This window comes from Bombina bombina, chromosome 1 (assembly GCF_027579735.1).
Source record: "Bombina bombina isolate aBomBom1 chromosome 1, aBomBom1.pri, whole genome shotgun sequence".
NCBI lineage: Eukaryota > Metazoa > Chordata > Amphibia > Anura > Bombinatoridae > Bombina > Bombina bombina.
The window spans coordinates 1,485,816,335-1,485,841,221 of NC_069499.1; the positions used below are offsets into that span (position 1 = coordinate 1,485,816,335).

Genomic DNA, 24,887 nt, shown 5'->3' on the forward strand with positions numbered 1-24,887 from the left:
ACCCCTAATCTGCCGCCCCCAACTTCACCGCTACCTACCTACAATTATTAACCCCTAATCTGCCGACCGGACCTCACCGCTACTATAATAAATGTATTAACCCCTAATCTGCCCTCCCTAACATCGCCGACACCTAACTTCAAGTATTAACCCCTAATCTGCCAACCGGACCTCACCGCTACTCTAATAAATGTATTAACCCCTAAAGCTAAGTCTAACCCTAACACTAACACCCCCCTAAGTTAAATATAATTTTATTCTAACAAAATAAAATAATTCTTATTAAATAAATTAATCCTATTTAAAGCTAAATACTTACCTGTAAAATAAACCCTAATATAGCTACAATATAAATAATAATTATATTGTAGCTATTTTAGGATTAATATTTATTTTACAGGCAACTTTGTATTTATTTTAACCAGGTACAATAGCTATTAAATAGTTAATAACTATTTAATAGTTACCTAGTTAAAATAATTACAAAATTACCTGTAAAATAAATCCTAACCTAAGTTACAATTAAACCTAACACACTATCAATAAATTAATTAACTAAACTACCTACAATTATCTACAATTAAATCAACTAAACTAAATTACAAAAAAAAACAAACACTAAATTACAAAAACAAACAAACACTAAATTACAAAAAATAAAAAAAGATTACAAGAATTTTAAACTAATTACACCTACTCTAAGCCCCCTAAAAAAATAACAAAGCCCCCCAAAATAAAAAAATGCCCTACCCTATTCTAAAATAAAAAATTTACAGCACTTTTACCTTACCAGCCCTTAAAAGGGCCTTTTGCGGGGCATGCCCCAAAGAAAACAGCTCTTTTGCCTGTAAAAAACATACAATACCCCCCCCCCAACATTACAACCCACCACCCACATACCCCTAATCTAACCCAAACCCCCTTAAAAAACCTAACTCTAAGCCCCTGAAGATCTTCCTACCTTATCTGCACCACGCTGGGTATCACCGATCCGTCCAGAAGAGGGTCCGAAGTCTTCATCCTATCCGGCAAGAAGAGGTCCAGAAGAGGGTCGGAAGTCTTCATCCTATCCGGCAAGAAGAGGGCATCCGGACCGGTAGACATCTTCATCCAGGCGGCATCTTCTGTCTTCTTCCATCCAGCGCGGAGCGGGACCATCTTGAAGCAGCCGACGCGGATCCATCCTCTTCTAACGACGTCCTAAGTCCGAATGAAGGTTCCTTTAAATGACGTCATCCAAGATGGTGTCCCTCGAATTCCGATTGGCTGATAGGATTCTATCAGCCAATTGGAATTAAGGTAGGAAAAATCTGATTGGCTGATTGAATCAGCCAATCAGATTCAAGTTCAATCGGATTGGCTGATCCAATCAGCCAATCAGATTGAGCTCGCATTCTATTGGCTGATCGGAACAGCCAATAGAATGCAAGCTCAATCTGATTTTTTTAGGGGGCTTAGAGTAGGTGTAATTAGTTTAAAATTCTTGTAATCTTTTTTTATTTTTTGTAATTTAGTGTTTTTTTTTTTTGTAATTTAGTTTAGTTGATTTAATTGTAGATAATTGTAGATAGTTTATTTAATTAATTTATTGATAGTGTAGTGTTAGGTTTAATTGTAACTTAGGTTAGGATTTATTTTACAGGTAATTTTGTAATTATTTTAACCTGGTAACTATTAAATAGTTATTAACTATTTAATAGCTATTGTACCTGGTTAAAATAAATACAAAGTTGCCTGTAAAATAAATATTAATCCTAAAATAACTACAATATAATTATTATTTATATTGTAGCTATATTAGGGTTTATTTTACAGGTAAGTATTTAGCTTTAAATAGGATTCATTTATTTAATAAGAATTATTTTATTTCTTTAGATAAAAATTATATTTAACTTAGGGGGGTGTTAGGGTTAGACTTAGCTTTAGGGGTTAATACATTTATTATAGTAGCGGTGAGGTCCGGTCGGCAGATTAGGGGTTAATACTTGAAGTTAGGTGTCGGCGATGTTAGGGAGGGCAGATTAGGGGTTAATACTATTTATTATAGGGTTTTTGAGGCGGGAGTGAGGTGGATTAGGGGTTAATACATTTATTATAGTAGCGGTGAGATCCGGTCGGCAGATTAGGGGTTAATAATTGTAGGTAGGCAGCGGCGACGTTGGGGGGGGCATATTAGGGGGTAATAAATATTATGTAGGGGTCGGCGATGTTAGGGGCAGCAGATTAGGGGTACATAGGGATAATGTAGGTTGCGGCGGTGTGCGGTCGGCAGATTAGGGGTTAAAAAAATTTAATAGAGTGGCGGCGATGTGGGTGGGCCTCGGTTTAAGGGTACATAGGTAGTTTATGGGTGTTAGTGTACTTTAGAGCACAGTATTTAAAAGCTTTATGAACCAGCGTTAGCCCAGAAAGCTCTTAACTCCTGGCTTTTTTCTTCGGCTGGAGTCTTGTCGTTAGATTTCTAACGCTCACTTCAGGCAAGACTCTAAATACCGGCGTTAGAAAGATCCCATTGAAAAGATAAGATACACAATTGACGTAAGGGGATCTGCGGTATGGAAAAGTCGCGACTGGAAAGTGAGCGTTAGACCCTTACCTACAAGACTCCCTAACGCTGGTTTTGACGGCTAACGCAGAACTCTAGGTGTTTTAAATTCAATACCGTTGCATAGCTGACTCCACCCCAACACTACTTTATAGTACCCCCCTATACATTATAGTCGACTGTGCTGTTCCCATACTTGTCTCCTAGCTAGCTGAAACCCTTATCACTAAGACTATGTCACTGAGACTGTCTTCTTGGTTAACCGACTTGACTTGCCGAAACACTTATCACTTAGCAAGCAGAACTCCTTAACCTGCTGAAACACTTGTCATCTAGCAGGCCCAACTCCTTTACCTGCCAAAAGACTTATCACCTGGCAGGCCGAAACTCCTTAACCTGCCAAACACATCACATGGCAGGCCAAACTCCTTAACCTGCTAAAACACTTATCACTTAGCAAGCCAAGCTCCTTAACCTGCCAAAATACTTATCAACTAGCAGGCAAACTCCTTGACCTGCCCAAACACTTATCACCTGGCAGGCCGAAACTACTGGTGCCGAAAGTCTTGTCACTAAGACTATGTGTCACACAGACCCCTCTAGTCACCCCACGTGTACACTAATTAATCAACTCAATATTCCCTAGGTGTTTGATCAGGTTGCTATTTCAGTACAATTTTGTTCTCAAGTATCCCTTGCCTTTAAGCTAGAAGAACCTGTGGGTGCGGCTGATACAGGAGACCTATGCCTACTCTCGCTTTGGATGTGGACCAATCACCTCCTGCCATACAAGTTTTATTTTATACAAGCAATTGCATACGTGTTACAGCATGCATAGAATCATATAACTATATTATTCAGACTTACTTAAGTCAGACTGAGACGAGAAGTGCAAAAATAATCACACCTTTATTAATAGCAAAAAATAATAAAAAGTCCACAAGTCAAATAACAAGCCAGGAATCAAAACCAGAGCTGGTAGTCAGACGAGCCGAGTCAGGAGCCAAAGCGAGTAGTCAGATGAGCCGGAATCAGAAACAAGGAGAACAGCAGAGTCAGGAACAAGCCAGGGATCAGGAACCAGGAGGGACGTCAGACAGCCAGGTAAAACACAGGAGCTCTCACAAACAGGTCTAAGACCAGGCAAGGGCAAAGTATACTGAACAGAGGCCCTTTAAATAATAAGTGATGACATCACAATCTGCATCCTGTCTCACACGGATGATGTACACCAGCCTGGCCATAAAAGGAAGTGCAGGAAATGAGCAGCATCACACAGTATGCACCATAGTCAGCAAGAGAGGTGAGTAAAATGGCTGCCAGCAGCACATGGCAAACAAAACAGGGAAAAAACCCTGACAGTACCCTCCCCTCAACGACCCCTCCCCCGCAGGAGGACAAAAGGCTTATTGGGGAAATGGGCATGGAAGGCACGGAGGAGGGCGGGAGCATGAACATCAGAGGGGGGAACCCATGAACGCTCCTCAGGACCGTAGTCCCTCCAGTGACCCAAATACTGTACGCGGCCCCTGGACATACGAGAGTCAGTAATGCTGCTGACCTCATACTCCTCATGGTTGTCAACAAAGATCGGACGGGGACGAGGCAACACAGTTGTAAACCAATGGTTTCAAGAGGGAGACATGAAAAACATTGGAGATGCGCATTGCAGGAGGAAGGTCAAGAGCGTAGGCCACAGGATTGACCCGTCAGAGTTATCGAAAAGGACCAACATAACAGGGAGCCAGTTTATTGGAAGGCCCACGAAGGTTCAAGTTGCGGGAGGACAGCCAAACTCTCTCAACAACCTGGTAGGAAGGCGCGGGCAGACGCCTACGATCAGCCTGGAACTTTTGGCGCTGCATAGAACGATGAAGGCAATCCTGAATCTGCACCCACGTGGAACGGAGTTGCCGGAGATGCTCCTCCAAAGCCGGATTACCCTGAGATATGAATGAATCGGGCAACCCATAATTCGCCATGAACGGAGATAACTTGGAGGAAGCATTATTAGCACTATTACCAGCAAACTCTGCCCAAGGTAACAGTTCAGACCAATTATTGTGGTGATCTGAGACATAGCAACGGAGGAACTGTTCCAGAGCTTAATTAGACCGTTCCGCAGCCCCATTGGATTGAGGGTGATATGCAGAAGAGAAGGAAAGCTGGATCACCATTTGAGCACAAAAGGAACGCCAAAATCTGGAGACAAACTGGCTACCCCAGTCCGTCACTATCTCCTTGGGTAACCCATGTAAATGGAAGACCTCCCGGGCAAAAATTGAAGCAAGCTCCTGAGCGTTAGGCAACTTCTTCAAGGGAATGCTATGTGACATTTTAGAAAAACGGTCAACCACCATAAGGATAACAGTATTGCCATTGGAAACAGGGAGCTCGACAATGAAGTCCATGGTAAGATGTGTCCAAGGATGCTCACCATTAGCAATAGGTTGAACCGGAAGACGTCAAGGAGTCTTATTCTGTGCACAAACTGAGCAGGAGGCAACATGCGCAGCAACATCAGAACGAAGACCTGGCCACCAGAATTGTCGAGTGACAGACCAAATCATTTGGATCTTACCTGGGTGACCTGCGGCTTTAGGATAGTGGTAAATGTGCAAAAGTTTAGTTCGAAGATTCTCAGGAGCAAAAGACTTATCACTAGGTTTCTCAGGAGGTGCATTGGTTTGTGCAGCCAGGATCTCCTCCCCCAAGGGAGAAGTCAAATTAGTACGTATGGTATCCAAAATATGGTCAGGAGGTATAACTGGAGTAGGTACAGACTCCTCCTTGGACAAAGGCGATAATTCTTACTACCAGGCAGGTAGGAGACCACATAATTAAACCGAGACAAAAATAGCTCCCATCTGGCCTGTCGGGGCGACAAACGTTTTGCTTCAGATAGATAAGTTAAATTTGTGTGGTCAGTAAGAATGAGCACTGGCACGCTAGTAACCTCGAGTAGATGCCTCCATTCCTTGAGTGCCAAAATTATGGCCAGTAATTCCCTGTCACCAATTTCATAATTGCACTCCACTGGAGACAATTTCTTAGAGAAGAAATCATACGGATGCAAGGAACCGTCAGACATAGGACGTTGAGACAAGAGGGCACCTACTCCAGTCTCAGACGCATCGACCTCAAGAACGAAAGGCAGGACAGGGTTAGGATGAGCCACAACTGGAGCGGCAGCAAAGGCAGTCTTAAGACTATCAAAGTCCTTAATGGCAGTAGGTGTCCAATGGAGTGGATCATTCTCTTTACGGGTCATCGCTGTTATAGGTTTGACCAAGGAAGAAAAGCTTTTAATAAACTTTCTATAGTAATTGTCGAACCCCAAAAAAAGTTGAATAGACCGAAGACCAACTGGGCGAGGCCACTGCAGAACTGCAGATAACTTGTCAGGATCCATGGAGAACCCTGCAACGCAGATAATATAACCTAGGAAGGTTACTTGAGTCTGATGGAACTCACATTTCTCGAGTTTACAAAACAGGCCGTTCTCACGTAGTCTCTGAACAACCCATGTAACATCAGAACGATGAGACTCAAGTGTGGGTGAGTGTATGAGGATGTCGTCTAAGTACACCTCAACACACTGTTGCAACATATCACGTAGGACATCATTAATAAATTCCTGGAAAACAGCAGGAGCATTACATAGGCCAAAGGGCATTACAAGAAACTCATAATGCCCGCTCCTGGTGTTAAATGCTGTTTTCCATTCGCGGCCCTTCTTGATCCTAACGAGATTGTACGCTCCTCTCAAATCAAGTTTAGTATAGACCGTAGCTCCCTTGAGGCGGTCAAAGAGTTCTGTAATAAGCGGAATAGGGTAAGCATTCTTAATGGTAAGACTATTAAGACCCCTATAATCGATGCATGGTCTTAACTCGCCACCTTTTTTCTTCACAAAGAAGAAGCCAGCCCCTGCAGGAGAGCAGGATTTGCAGATGATCCCCCGTGACAGAGCATCGGCAACATAATCCTCCATAACACAATTCTCTGCAACAGACAGAGGGTAAACCCGACCCCGAGGAGGAATGGCTCCGGTTTGCAGGTCTATGGCACAATCGTAAGACCGGTGAGGAGGCAACGTACCGGCACGCACCTTGTCAAAAACGTCTAGGAACTCTCGGTAATCCTCTGGCAATTGAGATACTGAAGAATTGCACAAGACTTTAACTGGTTTCGGAAGACAAGTCCTGCGCCAGTCAAGATTGGGATTGTGCTTTTGGAGCCAGGGATTACCCAGAACAACCGGAAAATGCGGAGAGTTTATCACCTGGAACTGGAGGGTTTCAAAATGGAGAGCCCCAACAGCCATGGATAACGGAGCAGTTTCGTGAGTAACGAGTGCAGGCTGAAGGTGGCTGCCATCAATGGCCTCAATAGCAAGCGGAACGGAGCGAGGCAAAACAGGAATGGAGTGCTTTGATTCAAAAGCACTGTCAATGAAATAGCCCGCAGCACCGGAGTCAACAAGAGTCTGAGTGACTATGGAGGAGTCCACCCAGGAAAGGACAACTGTGACCAAAGGTTTCTCCTTTAGCGGTTCCGGGGACGAGGATAATCCACCCAAGGTCTGCCCCCGACAGGACCTTAGGTGTGAGCGTTTCCCGGCCGTGTAGGACAAGACTTCAAAAGGTGGCCCTGTAACCCACAATAGAGGCAGACCCCCTCCCTCCTCCTAAAGGCCCTCTCCGCTGCGGAGAGACGCGTGAATCCCAACTGCATCGGCTCAGCAGTACCTGGTGACTCGGGACCAGGAAGCATGGGAGGAGAGGGAGGCATGGGTGGGAACGAACACGTAGGAGACAACGGAAAAGGAGGCTTCCGCAAGCGCTCCTTGAAAGAGGGCCTCTCTCTGAGTCTGATGTCAATTAGGTTAAAAAAGACACCAATGCCTCGAGATCCTCTGGTAAATCTCTGGCAGCAACTTCGTCTTTAATCGCATCAGAGAGCCCATGAAAGAAGGCGGCAACAAGGGCTTCATTGTTCCAGCCTACCTCTGCGGCAAGCATACGGAACTCAATGGCATACTGAGCAACAGATCTTGTACCTTGTTGAATGGACATGAGTCGTTTAGCAGCAGAGGAGGAGCGAGCCGGAACATCAAATACCCTTTGAAAGGAGGCCACAAATTCAGGGTAATTTGAAATCACAGGTTTATTAGTCTCCCACAAGGGATTAGCCGAGGCAAGAGCTGTGTCAGAGAGTAACGAGATGAGTAATCCCACCTTAGCTCTGTCAGAGGGAAACACCTGAGGTAACATCTCAAAGTAAATGCCCACCTGGTTCAAAAACCCTCTGCACTGAATAGGATTGCCTCCATATCGCTGAGGTAGAGGTGCAGAACCGGACATGCTCCTGGTAGGACTAGGTGCAGCAGCGCAAACAGGAGCAGCCATAACTTGCGGGACACTTTGGTCCAAATGTGCAGTGCGAGTCAGTAGGGTTTGCAGGGCTAGTGCAAACTGATCAAAGCTGTGATCCTGTTCATCCATCCTGAAAATTATAGCAGGTAAAGGTGGATTATTAGCACCATCGGGATTCATGGCCCTTGCATAATGTCAGGATGCCAGGAATCAGACTGAGACGAGAAGTGCAAAAATAATCACACCTTTATTAATAGCAAAAAATAATAAAAAGTCCACAAGTCAAATAACAAGCCAGGAATCAAAACCAGAGCTGGTAGTCAGACGAGCCGAGTCAGGAGCCAAAGCGAATAGTCAGACGAGCTGAGTCAGGAGCCAAAGCGAGTAGTCAGACGAGCCGGAATCAGTAACAAGGAGAACAGCAGTGTCAGGAACAAGCCAGGGATCAGGAACCAGGAGGGACGTCAGACAGCCAGGTAATACACAGGAGCTCTCACAAACAGGTCTGAGACAACGCAAGGGCAAAGCGTACTGAACAGTGGCCCTTTAAATAATAAGTGATGACATCACAATTCTGAGACTGCATCCTGTCTCACACGGATGATGTACACCAGCCTGGCCATAAAAGGAAGTGCAGGAAATGATCAGCATCACACAGTATGCACCAGAGTCAGCAAGAGAGGTGAGTAAAATGGCTGCCAACAGCACATGGCAAACAAGCAATTAGGCATTTAAAAGGTGTATTAAAAAGAATAAAGTATGAAGCAATGTTAGCACTTCCCTTTAGGTGCTCGCTGCCAGCCCTGGTTCTCCCAAACCGTGTATAGAAGCAGAAAGTGTTCAAAGTGGCGGCGCTGTGTCACCTCCAGGGAACCAAGCTGCCCACGTCCTCTGAGTCAACAATGCTGCTTTCATCTCCAAAATAAAAGAGCTCACAATAGTGTAGCAGATATCAGACAGTGTGGTAGGCGCACAAACTGGTTATACTCACAAGATTGCATTTAAAATAAGCCTTTTATTAAAATCATCACAAAGGTGTCTTCAGGTGCAGCTTCAGGTTTTATTTAAAATACAGCTCAATGCGTTTCAGCTAAAGAAGCCTTTATCAAGAGCACAAAGTTAAAACAATTTCTGGAACAAATGTTTATCAGCAAGGTTGACTCCGAGGACGTGGCCAGCTTGGTTCCCTGGAGATGACACAGCGCCGCCACTTTTAACACTTTCGGCATTTAAAAGGTGCCTTACCTTTCAGATGTAGACTGGTCCTCTTTGAGTAGGAGTTGAGTCTGGTTGTCTCTCTCCAGCTGTTCCTGAGATGTTGGATTCCTGGCCAATGCACTAAATTACTGTGGGTCTTTCAGGTACCCTTGGTGAATAATATAGTTTATTACAAGGGCACAGGGAGATACTATAACAGGGTTGTTACAGAATCTGAGGAAAGGCATTCCTCACTCAGTATATATAATACAATTTGCGTCATATACACTTATAAGTTATAAACCAATAAACATTAGCGGATAGCTATCACCTAATGCCTGATCAACACATGATCAGTTCATGCTGTACCATCTTAGCATGACCGGAACCTTAACATGCCATATTTGTTTTTTGCTCAACTGACATAGGATGTCTGTTTCCACCATTTGCAGTGATAAGAGAAGTACTAACTGAATTTAGTATCCTAAAAGCTATATGGCCCTGCTGCACATTTAATGCATGCAAAGTTAACTCATTCATCACCATTCACACACAGAAGACAAGACACTTTGGTTAGCAATGTTCATTAGATGTAACTCCAGTATCAGAAACATATGTATTTTTGCAGCGCTATGCAAATAAATGATAATAATAAAATAACAATAATATTAATATTTAATGCCCATTTATTGTGTGGCTTACTAATAGCTTTGCACAAAATTAAAGGGGCACACAACCCAACATTTTTCTTTCATGATTCAGATAGAGCATACAAATTTAAACAACTTTCCAAATTACTTCTATTTTTAAATTTGCATCATTCTGTCTGTATCCTTTGTTGAAAGAACATCAATACATTATTGGGAGCTAGTTGAACACATCTGTTGAGCCAATAACAAGATGCATATATGTGCAACCACCAGTCAGCAGCTACCTCCCAGTAGTGCATTGCTGCTCCTGAGCCTACCTAGGTATGCTTTGCAAGAAAGTATAGGAAGAGATTGAAGCAAATGTCTGTAATAGTAGTAAATTGGATTTTTTTTTTAAAGATTTTATGAATCATGAAAAATTAATTTACCTAGGTATCCTTTCTAGCAAAGGATATCAAGAGAACAATCACAAATTAGAAAATAGAAGTACATTGTAAAGTTGTTTAAAATCACATGCTCTATCCGATTCGTGAAAGAAAACAATTGAGTTTCACAAGTTCACCAATAATTTCCATAAATCCAGCAGCGATAATGCACTTTTTGAGTAGCTCTTGGCATAATTTTTTTAAATGATCGAAACTGCTTGAGAAATCCTTTTTTTTACAGTTTTTAAGAGGCATTTTATAAGCTATATATTTATATATATATATTTATATGTGTGTACATATGTATTTGTGTTTAAATGTATGTATTTATATGTGTATATAAGTATTTGCAGACATATATACACATATAAATGCATAAATACATATATAGACATATATATATATATATATATATACAGTAAGTGCACTGGAACCCTTTTTAGCTGAAAACATGTAAAGGCATATTTATGCAATATTCATATTTTATTCATATTTTATAAAGTGTTTAACTATGCATTTAATGTAAATATTGTTCTAAGTATTTTTAAATAGATATTCCTATATATATCTGTACACACCAAACTGTGAGGAAAACGGCACTCACTGGATTTAAAGGGACATGAAACCCAACATTTTTCTTTCATGATTCAGAATACAATTTTTTTCCTCCCCAAAAAAAAGCTTTATTGAAATTATCAAAACATACATAAAACAAAAACGGGAAAAGAAAAGTTCTCTCCATCGAGCAAAATCAATAACATAAGAAAGCAAGAAACACAGATTCAGAAGTATATCAGTTGTATTCATACGTATCAGTCATTAACGGTTAACATACAAAAATGGGTTGTCTTACCAATTAACTACTGCACATCTCATTTTTATGTGGGCCGTCATCTACGATACCTTTTGGTTCTGCTTTGTACTGTCCCTTTACTATTAATCGCTCTGAATTTGAACCATTTCTGTGGTATCCTTCTTTTCCCCTTTTTAGTTATGTGTTATATGTATATCCTGTGTTGTCTGTAGTAGATAGTCTGTCGATGAGTATGTCTAGTCTAGTGATGCTATGTATTCTTCCCAGAAGAATTTCATTGAGTGGTAAAAGTCTAGCCTACTAGTTTGGTGAAAGTTGTATTTCTCCACGGATATCAATCTAGTGACGTTAGCCCTCCACTCAGTTACTGTTGGGATTTGTGATGTTTTCCATAATCTAGGGATTAGTTGTTTTGCTCCGCTGATCATCATGTAGAACAGTGTTAGTCTGTAATGACATGGGATTCTCGGTGGTTTATTAAAGAGGAATATTTTGGGATCTAAGGTCTGGTTCTGAGCTATAACTTTTGAAATTTCACTGTTTACTCCTTCCCAAAATTCTATAATATGTGGACAACTCCACCATATATGAGTCAGAGTACCATCTTGCCCACAACCTCTCCAGCACAGTTTGCTAGTCTGCGGGAACATTTTATTTAACCTTACAGGATAAAGGTACCATCTACTTAGTATTTTCATGTTTGTTTCCGTGATGCTCATCAAGGAGGGTGATTTTCCCATGTGTTTGAATATGGTTTGCCACTCCTTGGGAGTGATTGCAATACCGAGTTCCGTTTCCCAGTTCTTAGTATACCTTGGGAGAGATTTCGCATGGATGTCTAACAAAATCCTATAGGACAATGAGAGGCCTCTTTTAGTAAGGCCTTGGGAATGGCATAAAGTCTCAAAAGGAGATAGTTGTCTAGTAAGGTCCGGTTTGTTCGTGTTACTTTGTATGTAGTGTGACATTTGACAATATGAGTACCAGTTTTGTTCTATCATTGGTATTCTATCTCTCACTTCTGCTTCAGGCCGCAGTTTTCCCTTGTTTAATATCGTGCAAATTGGGAGTAGTGAGTGTATTGAAGCAGTGGGTGTTTCTTTTTTTTTTGCTTGTAGTGATGGAATATCAGGATTAGACATAAGTGGAGTGAGCGGTGAAGGTATGCTGGAAAGTGTAGTTGTTCCTCTAAACAGTTTATTCCAAGTGTTAAAAGTTTCAAGGATAATGTTAGAGGATTGTGGAGAGAGACGTCGCTTTTTTTTATGTAACCAGCAGGAACTACTTAAAGCCGTACATTCCGCCAGATTGTGTTCTAATTCTACCCATTCTTTGTGCTCAGAGTGTTTACTCCAGTCTATTATTCTAGTCATATGTGTAGCTATTCTATAATAAGATAAGTTTGGAACTCCCAACCCCCCCGTTATCTCGGTCATGGTACATATAAGTTTTAGCTAGTCTAGGTTGTTTGTTATGCCATATGAATTCAAAAGCAAGATTTTGTAGGGTCCTAATGTACGTCTCAGATAGTTGTTTGGGTAAGGTTTGGAAAAGGTAGAGTATTTTCGGTAACATGGTCATTTTGAAGGAATGAATACGACCCAGCCAAGAAAGAGGCTTCGGGCACCAGTTATGGAAATCTGTTTGTAAATCTTTAAGAAGTTTTTGATAATTTAATAAGAATAGTTCCTGTGGGGTTTTAGCTATTTGAATCCCTAAATATTTTATAGACTTCTGTTGGATAGAAAAGCCATATGTGGTTTTAATCTGTTTGATTACATCATCTGGTATCTCTATACTCAATAGTTCTGATTTGGTAGTGTTTATTTTATAAAATGATAATAATCCAAATATATCGCATTTGGCTTTAAGGGCTTCTAAAGAACTAGTGGGAGATGTAAGCGTTATTAATACGTCATCAGCATAGGGGGACATCTTATACTCCTTATTATTTATTTTTAACCCCCGAATGTCATTGTTCTGCCGTATTCTGGCTGGTAATACTTCCATGGCCAATACAAATAGGATCGGGGACAGGGGGCATCCTTGCCGTGTTCCGTTACGTATAATTACTTTATCTGAGAGGGAATTGTTTAATTTTATGCGGGCTACGGGATTGGCATATAATGCCAGTATTCTATTGATTGTTGTGGTTCCGAATCCAAATTTATGTAGGGTTTCTCTCAGGAAAGACCAGTTTAACCTGTCAAAGGCCCTTTCCGCGTCTATTGCCAAAAAAGCCATTGGGATTCTCTTTGTTTGTGCAAAATCTAACAGGTTTAACACTTTAAGGGTATTATCGCGCGCTTCCCTATGAGGAACAAAGCCCACTTGATTCAAGTGTATCAGTTTTGGTAGGAATACATTGATGCGTGTTGCAATGATTCTAGTGTATAGTTTTAGGTCCACGTTTAATAGTGAGATTGGCCTAAAATTTGAGGGCGTATCACTAGGTTTCCCTGGTTTCGGTATGACCGAAATTTGAGCTTCTAACATTGTCCTAGGGAATTGTGTCTTATCGTTTATTCTGTTGAAGATTAAGTTCAAGTGTGGAATCAATATGTGTTGTAATTTTTTTATAATATTTTACAGTGAAACCATCTGGCCGTGGGCTTTTTCCACTGTTTAATATATTAATAGTCTTCTTTATTTCCAATTCCGAAATTGGGTTATCCAATTACTCTTTTTGATCTGTAGTCAGTTGGGGGACGTTTATTGACTCTAAATATGCGGAAGGGGTTAAAGGGGGTATTACCTGTTTCTCCTTGCTTCCTATGTCATATAAGTTTTTGTAATAAGTTTCGAATTGTGTCATTATGTCCGGGGTGGCGTGTACTGTTTTGCCTGTCTGTGATTTAATACTATGTATATAAGTTTTGAGTTTTTTTAGTTTCAATGATCGAGCGAGCATTTTCCCTGCCCTATTACTTTCAAAATGAAATTTTTGCTTTGTGTACGTTGTGCCATCAAGTTATACTCCTTGAGAAGTAAGTCTTGTAAGTTTTTTCTTAGCTTTTGCATTTGAGTATATATGTGTGTATCTTTGGGGTTTTGTTTGTGTGCATACTCTGTCTTTGTTAGGTTTTGGGATAGAGTTAGGTATTGTTGTCTAGCCTTTTTATTAATATGTGACTTTATCTTGATAAATTCCCCTCTTATGTAGCATTTGTGCGCTTCCCATACCATATATGGGTCGCTTTCCTCTAGAGAATTAAAGGTAAAGTATTCAGTGAGTGATTTTGTGGTTTGTTCGAGGAGAATTTTCGAGTCTAATAACGTATCGTCTAGTTTCCAGGTATAAGGATGTATTGGTAAATTTGGCCACTTGAATTGTGTAATGACTGCGAATGATCAGACCAACTGGTGTGGGAAATTCTGGATGTTTTTGTGAGCGCAAGACCGTCCGCATTTGTAAGTATATAGTCAATTCTGGTGTAGGTGTAGTGAGGGTGCGAGAAAAATGTATAATCTCTCCTGTCCGTATGTATAAGTCTCCAAATGTCGTGTAGGTTACATTCCTTCATCATTTTCCCTAGAAATCTGATGGTTTTATTGGGTGTACTTTTGCTAAAATTTGAGGTATCTATGGTTGGGTTAAGTGGGAGGTTAAAATCTCCTCCCACCACTAACACTCCTTTTGTTATATCCAAAATTCTTTTGAATGACTTCCTAAAAAACTGTCTTTGTTTGGAGTTTGGTGCATATAAATTAACTAGGGTTGTCAGAATACCATATAGAAGGCCAAAAACCCCTAAGAATCTTCCTTCTAAGTCTCTGTTTGTATATGTTTGAAGGGAACATCTCTGTGAAGCAATATACTTCATTTTTTTTGGTTGTAGCTGAGCTATGCAAATGTTGGGTATACTGATTCCCAAAGTATTTTGGTTCTTTAGTTTTTAAAAAATGAGTCTCTTGTAGGAATAAAACGTTCCCCTTCCTTTTAGAAAGATCTAGAAGGGCCATAGCTCTTTTCTGTGCAGAGTTTAAACCTTTGGTGTTTTGTGAAATAAGCACAATGTTCCTTATGTGTGACATTGTAATGTTTTAAAATGTTTATCCAGTATATATAAACTTGTGTACATAAATGTCTGATTGGCCCATTGCTTGTCAGCAACCATAAATGTAATGACAACCCTATTTCAAAGATTTGCTTTCCATTTGAATCCATGTAAAACAATATAAAAAATAAAACAGCGTATAATGTTTTAAACTGATGACAATTATTTTGAAAAAACAAACTATATAACTTAATATAACATAAAAAAAAGGATATACCCTACTGGTATATTTGAAACAAATATAACGTCGAGAGACATTAGTCTTTTATACTGGGGTATTACCAGCTCTACTACAAACTTATATATAGAAATCTAATTAGAGCCTATAACATGCCTAACTTAAAAATGAGCATAAATCCTGACCTAGTTTCCAAGTCTAACATATTTTGTAATTCACTGAACTTTTCTAACTTGTAACACATCAAACTAATCAACGTATACTAAAGTCTTTGATGTCTATGAGATCAATTTTGGAACAACAAAAATAGTCTTTCAACCTTACCCATCCCTGAGTTCCTCTGGCCATCTGTATCTAGGGTAAGTGAGTCTGAAGCAGAAAAAAAAACCTATTTGCTTTACTATTGTTCTGTGTTGTCCTGACATTTCTGTATATAGAGCTATTAGGGTCCTGGAGAGATGTCGGCTTTTGATTTAGAGTTCATCTTTTGCTATCTGTTTGGGTCCATGTGCGTTGCTTTATTCTTTGGCGGTTGTTGTATCTCATCCGGCTCCGCTATCTCTGGAGGATCCAATTCCAGTGCTGAGCAAAAGTCTCCTATGTCCTCTGTATTTTTGCACAATAATTTCCTGTTGCCATGTAGGACATACAAATGAAAGGGGAATCCCCATCTGTATAAGATTTTCTTTTGGCGTAGAAGAGCAGAAAGTGGCGCCAACTCTCTTCTTCTTTGAAGTGTGCGTTGTGACAGGTCCTGATAAAATTGCAACACGACCCCTCTAAATTTTACAGGTTGGCTTTTTCTTGAGAGGTTTAGGATTTCCTCCTTCTCTGTGAACTCTTTGAATTTCATGATTATATCCCTTGGAGGGGCTGTGTCAGGTGGTCTCGGCCTTAACGCTCTATGGGCCCTGACCCAGGGAATATCTGTTGTTTGTGTGGTGTTTCTCAAGTGACCAAACAGAGCTGGGAGATACGTTGGAAGGAATTAGGAAGCACCGATTCCGGGATGCCCCGGATTCTTAGATTTTTCCAGCGGCTCCGGTTCTCCAGATCCTCAATTTTGTTGTATAGTTCTGCCATCATGGTCGTATGTTGCGTGGTAGACTCCTGGACGGTGTTGATTTTTTCTTGTAAAGTATCAGTATACTCCTCCAAAGCCTCCATTCTGCTACCCATAGTATGGAGGTCTTGCTTGATTTCTGCAATTTCTACTCTAATGCAGGAGCAGATTATATCCGCTATATCCTGCTTAGACGCCAGTGTAGATAGTAAAGTGTTAGGTACTTGCGTGCTTTCTTCTAAAGGTTCTGTTGAGTGTTGAGGTGTAACTTCCCTCTGTCTCTGGGATATCCCCCCTGTTCCTTCCATCCTGGCTTTAGGGCCTGATGGTGAAAAAAATTGTTCCACTGTATTGTCCTTGTGACTGGGGGTCTTAGGTGGTTTGGAGGATTTAGATATGCGCTTATTATTCATGTTAAGGTAATTTTAGTGTAACAACGCGTCTAATAGCGCTTTAAGAAAGGGAAAGTTTGTATATTCCCCCTGTCTAGCACTAACTATTGTGCTGGTGAACTATCTAACCCAATCTTAGTTCCTGTGTTGCCTGCTATAAGACCTCTAAAGTTATAGTATACACCACTTTGTGTGACCTATTTATTTATGGCACTCCGGTCTGATTATGTGCTTCCTGGGCCTAACTCGTTTCACAGTGTAATTCAGGACTATAAGATGTCTCTTGCTCCCAAAATCGATCACGTGCCTTCTGCAGGAATTTGCTTTAAAGGATGTATAGATCAAGGCTGCCCCTGCTTTTGTAATTGGCACATTTAACTTTTTATATACCGTGGTTGCACAAGAGATAATTGTTGCAGGTTACGCTCCCTATCTTTTCACCAGAAGTGTGTAAATCTTATTCACTGGAGCGTCCCTTGTTTATTTATATATCATTTGGTGTAATTCTGCAAAGTCTTTAAATATGCCCCTGCTCTTGGGTCTTGTGTCTCGCTGTGACTAACCTGCTGCTACGGCTCTGCCGCGCCGTTCCTCTGTCTCCTCCACGTCGCAATAATACTGATTTCTAAGTGCGACACTGTTTCTTGGGAGGCTGCAGAAGCGTCTCAATAACTGTTTCTTTGCGGTCTTTGCCTCCGTAAATGGGATCGTTAAGTGCCCCTTGTTGCTCCGGATCTGAGTGAAAGGTCTAGCTGTTATTTAGTAAGGCTTAGGACATGCTATGGCTATGTTCTTGCAGCTGGTGCTCAGAGCATCGGAGTTACGCAGCCATCTTAGCTGCGGCCAGCTCCGCCCCCGGTGAGAATACAATTTTAAACAGCTTTCTAATTTACTTTTTTTTATCTAATTTGCTTCATTCTCTTGGTATCATTTATTGAAGCAGCAGCAATGCACTACTAGTTTCTAACTGATCAAATGGGTGAGCCAATCACAATCGATATATATATGCAGCCACCAATCAACAGCTAGAAACCTAGGTTCTCTGCTGCTCCTGAGCTTGCCTGGATAAACCTTTTAGCAAAGGATACCAAGAGAATGAAGCAAATTAAATAATATAGGTCAATTGGAAAGTTGTTTAAAATGGTATGCTCTGTCTAAATCATGAAATCATGTCCCTTTAATATAAAAGATAATTTTTATTCAATACAAGTTTAAAAATGCATTTATCACTTTTTAGACTTGTATTGAAGAAAAATTATCTTTTTTCCTCACAGTTTGGTATTTATCACAGTTAAATGTGCAACCTGGCAATTGCTCTAATTGAGGGCCCGTGCTTATCCTTTCTGGACTTATATATGTATATATATATATCAACTTCAAAGAAAGAAGAGGCACTCACAGGGCTTAAAGGGACATTATACACTCATTTTTTCTTTGCATAAATGTTTTGTATATGATTTATTTATATAGCCCATAAAGTTGTGTTTTTTTTTAAAAAATGTATAATTTTGCTTATTTTTAAATAACATTGCTCTGATTTTCAGACTCCTAACCAAGCCCCAAAGTTTTATGTGAATAACGTTAGTTACCTTCTCCAACTTGTTCCTGTTTGTGTAAAGGGCCTTTTCATATGCAAAAGAAGGGGGAGGGGGGAGTGTCTTATTTCCAACTTGCAGTGGGCTTTCCAGCTACTTTTCAACAGAGCTAAACTGAGAGCTTCTAAGTAATTTTTTAAACAGTTTTATACTGGATTTTTATATCAGTATCTGTGCATCTTATTCTTTATAGTAGTGTCTATTACATGCAGTTATATGAAAATGAGTGTATACTGCCCCTTTAAGAATGTTATTTTTATTAGTAATTCATCAACAAAGGTTCAGTCAAGGTTTTGGTCCTTACTGGGACCTTTGTTGAGTGCTGAACATACTACATGCATATTGACTACGAAACAGTCTTGACAAAGGTCCCAGTAAGGACCAAAACCTTGACTGAACCTTTGTTGATGAATTACTAATAAAAATAACATTCTTAAGCCCTGTGAGTGCCTCTTCTTTCTTTGAAGTTTCTACCTATATACCCAGGCAATTCACCAATACAGTGAGTGATATATATATATATATATATATATATATATATATATATAGGTATAGATATATATTTTACCTAAAAACCATCAGATATATAATATATATATACATATATGTATTTATGGATAAAAAGAACATATTCTGCTATATGAAGAAAAACAACATACTCTGCTATGTGAAATAGATAGTAATATTTTAACACGTTAGCACACTTGAGAAAACATGATCGGGTTTGCATGCAAGTAAGGTTGTTAGTCTATGGGGGAATATGTTAAAGAGGTGGCAATATTCAAACTTTGGCTTTCTTTTGTGTCGGATTAGCTCATATGTGTCGGGCTAGCTGCTGATTAGTGGCTGCATATATATGCCTATTATCATTGGCTCACCCCATGGCCTCTATTTATCAAGCCGTCAACCGCAAATACGCTGGAATTCCGCAGCGTAATTGTGGAGAGCTTGATTCCCCTTATTTATCAATGGCTACAGACCGGCAAAAGTAGAATTTTGTGACGTAACATACGATATCTGACTACTTTTGCTAGTTATCAAAATTCTACCAGGTACGCTCGGCACTGTTCCGGCCCAGCGTACCTGGTTTTCAATCCGCCGCCCTGGAGGCCGCGGATGCCATAGAAATCAATGGGAGTCTGAAAGCAGCGAAAGCTTGTTTGCTGCTGCCCGATATCCCATTGATTTCTATGGGAGAATAAAAGTCTAAACCTCCCTAATCTGCCGCCCCGACATCGCCGCCACCTACATTATACTTATTAACCCCTAATCTGCCGCCCCGACACCGCCGCCACCTACATTATACTTATTAACCCCTAATCTGCCGTCCCCAACGTCGCCGCCACTTACATTATACTTATTAACCCTAATCTGCCGCCCCCAACGTCACCGCCACTATATTAAATTTATTAACCCCTAAACCTAAGTCTAACCCTAACCCTAACACCCCCTAACTTAAATCTAATTTAAATAAATCTAAATAAAATTCCTATCATTAGCGGGTCCATCTTCAAGACATCCGACGTGGAGCATCCTCTTCTGCCGATGACTACCCGACGAATTGGAATTGGAACAGCCTCTATGGGACGCCATCTTGGATGACGTCACTTAAAGGAACCTTCATTCGTCGGGTAGTCGTCAGCAGAAGAGGATGCTCCGCGTCGGATGTCTTGAAGCTGGACCCGCTCTGCGCCGGATTAATGAAGATAGAAGATGCTGTCTGGATGAAGACTTCTGCCGTCTGAAGGACCACTTCTGCCCGGCTTGGATGAAGACTTCTGCCCGCCTGGAGGACCACTTCGCCCGGCTTGAATGAAGACGTCTCCCGGTAAGTCGATTTTCAGGGGGTTAGTGTTAGGTTTTTTTAAAGGTGTATTGGGTGGGTTTTATTTTTAGGTTAGGGCTTTGGGCTGCAAAAGAGCTAAGTGCCCTTTTAAGGGCAATGCCCATCCAAATGCCCTTTTCAGGGCAATGGGGAGCTTAGGTTTTTTTAGTTAGTTTTTTTTGGGGGGGTTGGTTGTGTGGGTGGTGGGTTTTACTGTTGGGGGGTTGTTTGTATTTTTTTTTCCAGGTAAAAGAACTGATTACTTTGGGGCAATGCCCCGCAAAAGGCCCTTTCAAGGGCTATTGGTAGTTTAGTTTAGGCTAGGGTTTTTTTTATTTTGGGGGGGGCTTTTTTATTTTGATAGGGCTATTAGATTAGGTGTAATTAGTTTAAATATCTGTAATTTGTTTTTTATTTTCTGTAATTTAGTGGGGTTTTTTTGTACATTAGATAATTGAATTTAATTTAGGTAATTGAATTTAATTTAGTTAATTTATTTAATTATAGTGTAGTGTTAAGTTTTATTGTAACTTAGGTTAGGTTTTATTTTACAGGTACTTTTGTATTTATTTTAGCTAGGTAGTTATTAAATAGTTAATAACTATTTAGTAACTATTGTACCTAGTTAACATAAATACAAACTTGCCTGTAAAATAAAAATAAACCCTAAGCTAGCTACAATGTAACTATTAGTTATATTGTAGCTATCTTATGGTTTATTTTATAGGTATGTATTTAGTTTTAAATAGGAATAATTTAGGTGATGATAGGAATTTTATTTAGATTTATTTAAATTAGGGGTGTTAGGGTTAGACTTAGGTTTAGGGGTTAATACATTTAATATAGTGGCGGCGACGTTGGGGACGGCAGATTGGGGGTTAATAAGTATAATGTAGGTGGCGGTGGCCTCCGGGAGCGTCAGGATAGGGGTTAATAAGTTTATTAGAGTGGCTGTGGGCTCCGGGAGTGGCGGTTTAGGGGTTATTAACTTTATTTAGTTGCGGCGGGGTCTGGGAGTAGCGGGATAGGGGTAAAACAGTGTAGTATAGTGTGGGTGCTTAGTGACAGTATACAAATAAAGCTGGGAAAAAGCCGAAGAGCAGCGAGATTGATGACTGTTAGTTAACAACAGTCCGCTGCTCATCGCCCCGTACTTGGTGCGCGGCTTTTTGACAGCTTTTTTGGTAACTTTGGAGAGCGTATTCAGGTCCGCGGCAGCGATGTTAGGCGATCTTAGGCGAGCGTATTGGTGCCGTCGAATGCAAGTTGACGGCTTGATAAATAGGCCTCCATATGTTCAGTTAACAACCAGTAGTACATTGCTGCTCCTTCAACAAATGATACTAAGAGAATGAAGTAAACAGGAAAGCTGTTTAAAATTGTATGCTTTAACTAAATTATGAATGACAAGTTTTGGGTTTCATGTTCCTTTAAAATGAAATACTCTAATGGATGAGATCATATAATTTTTTGACTGTAATGGCCCTTTAACTTGTACACAGGTAAAATATGGGCTCCAGAATGTTCATTTATAAATACAAAGAGATGTTTGGATGTTTAAAAATGATACCTAGCAAATTTAGAACTACTTAAAATATATTAATTGCAGATGTAATGTAAAAAAAACACCCAGCAACCTATATTCAAATTCATCAGCTGTCTTGCTTGTCATGTCTCATATTTGGTTTGGCCATGTTTTTTTTTTTCTTCCATCAAGGGGAAAACTATATGGAAACAAAGCCTAAAATTTTTCATGTATGTAACCAGGTTGTCTTGTTAAAGAGACAAAACGCACTTAAGAATTGCAATATAAAGGTAATATACTTATTAATATATATATATCATTATTTATTTTTCACTTCTGAGAATTAGATGTGTACTTGGCAGGCAACAGCCAAGCACAAATCTATCACCTCTACATATCTGTCCTTAATTGACCTTAGCAGAGTTAACCAGATAAGGAGCTGCAAATCAATGATAGTTTTGCTAACAAAATGATAGTTGCTTGCTGTGTTTTCACATGGAGAGCTTTAGATCATTGGTCTCATGGGGGGGGGGGTAAATGTATCAAATGTCGGATCATGTCCGCCCGACATCGCTAAATGCAGACAGCATACACTGTTGGCATTTAACATTGCACAAGCATTTCTAGTGAACTGCTTGTGCAATGCCGCCCCCTGCACATTCACGGCCAATCAGCCTCTAGCAGGGGGTGTCAATCACCCCGATCGTATCTGATCGGGATGATTGCTGTCCGCCACCTTAGAGGCGACTGCTGTTTCTTAACTTAAGTTTCCGGCGGACCTGAAACTTCGGGGGTAGATTGCAGCATCCCCCCGCCCCATGGTGTTTACTGTCCCTTCAACATACACAATTCTAGTTTTTTTACTTTAAATAGTTGCTCTTCTTATGGTTTAGAATGTCTTACAAAACAAAGTAAAAGAAATCACTTTAAAGGGCCACTAAACCCAAAATCTTTCTTTCATGATTCAGATAGAGAATAGAAATTTAAACAACATTACAATTTACTTCCATCATTTATTTTGCTTCATTTTTTAAATATCCTTATTTGAATAAAAAGCAATGTACATGGTGAGCCAATCACATGATGCTTCTATGTGCAGCAAACAATCATCAGCTAGTGAGCATATCTAGATATGCTTTTCATCAAAGAATATCAAGAGAATCAAACAAATTAGATAATATAAATAAATTAGAAAGATGTTTAACATTGCATTCTCTTTCTAAATCATAAAAGAAAAAATGTGGGTGGCATGTCCCTTTAAGTCGGTTGGATTCTGTCAGGGAAAATAGGACAATTAGATTGAATTTGCACTATTTTGAAATTTACATAAACTTTTGTGTGTGAGTGTGTATGTATATGTTTATGTATATGTGTATGTATATGTGTATGTATATGTGTATGTATATGTGTATATATATATATATATATAAATAAATATATGCGTGTGTGTGTATACATATGCACACATAGATATATGTAGATTCCATATGTTTGGATTACATATATTACAATATACTATAATATTATATACTGTTCAAGACTGCACTGTCATACCTTCCTCTAATGCACTTATATATATGTTTATATGTGTGTACATATATATTTATGTGTTTATATAGGTTTATATATAGCTGTAAATACATATATACACATATAAATTCAATAATCTATATGTACACACACACACACATATATATGCAGAAAAGAGGTAAAGGTTTAAGAGATAACCGGACAAACCAATGAGCTAAAGAACCTATGAGATTCTAGTGGGCAAGAAAAAAACAGATGCAGCTATTAGTACAAAAAACAAATAGGAAGGACCCTCACCCTCACCTACAACAAGTATATGAAACTGACCTTACCTCATATGACTGAGGTCGAACACTGTGAGTACTCTACATAACTTGTGCAAAGATATAAGCAATTAAGAATGAAGCATCTATGATCTTTTTGGCTATTATATACTTTTGCACGCATTAGTGGACACTTGTATTGACTGTGGACTTTATACTCTTGATGAGATTGTTTTGAATGTTTTGATACATTTAGAAACACACTTGTGCACTCAGTTTGGGCTATATTCAGTTTCATATCCTTGTTGTAATATATATATATATATATATATATATATATATATATATATATATATATATATATATATATATATATATATATATATATATATATATATACAGTATCTCAGTACACCCCTCACATTTTTGTAATTATTTTATTATATCTTTTCATGTGACAACACTGAAGAAATGACACTTTGCTACAATGTAAAGTAGTGAGTGTACAGCCTGTATAACAGTGTAAATTTGTTATCCCCTCAAAATAACTCAACACACAGCCATTAATGTCTAATCTGTTGGCAACAAAAGTGAGTACACCCCTAAGTGGAAATATCCAAATTGAGCCCAAAGTGTCAATATTTTGTGTGGCCACCATTATACTTCAGTGTTGTCACATGAAAAGATATAATAAAATATTTACAAAAATGTGAGGGGTGTACTCACTTTTGTGAGATACTGTGGCGCCCATTTAACAAGCTCCGTAGTGAGCTTCTGGGCATGTGTTTCTGGCGAGCCTTCAGACTCGCCAGAAACAGCAGTTATGAAGCAGCGGTCACAAAGACAGCTGCTCCATAACCTGTCCGCCTGCTTTGAGCAGGCGGATAGACATCGCCGGAAATAAACCCGATCGAGTACGATCGGGTTGATTGACACCTCCCTGCTGGCGGCCCTTTGGCCGCGAGTCTGCAGGGGGCGGCGTTGCACCAGCAGCTCTTGTGAGCTGCTGGTGCAATGCTGAATACGGAGAGCATATTGCTCTCCGCATTCAGCGAGGTCTGGCGCACTGTCGGATCAGGTACGGCAGACTTTGTTAAATAGAGGCCTTTGTGTGTGTGTGTATATATATATATATATATATATATATATATATACATATATATATATATATATATATATATATATACCCCAAAGCAGAACATGCTGTGATCTGAGATGTCATTGCAGAAAATGCAGCATGTCTGCAGAAAGAACTAGACACATAAAGAAACTATTAGTGCTTTAACTTTAACATCAGGCTGTTCTATTCAAACAGCACTGTGCTGTGGGTGCACTCAAGTTTTCATTAACATGGTGCAGCCAGAGCGAATCGCTGTTTGAAGAGGACAGTCAAATATGGAGCAGCACACTGATTAATGACTGCCTCTCAGGGATTTTTTTAACCCGCAC

The 24,887-nt window shown here is 39.8% G+C and overlaps 1 protein-coding gene across 2 annotated transcripts in view; it reads left to right on the forward strand.

Annotated features, from left to right (window-relative positions):
• ABCA5 (ATP binding cassette subfamily A member 5) overlaps positions 1-24,887 on the forward strand; it is a 477,891-nt gene that overhangs the window by 8,778 nt on the left and 444,226 nt on the right. The window lies entirely within an intron of this gene.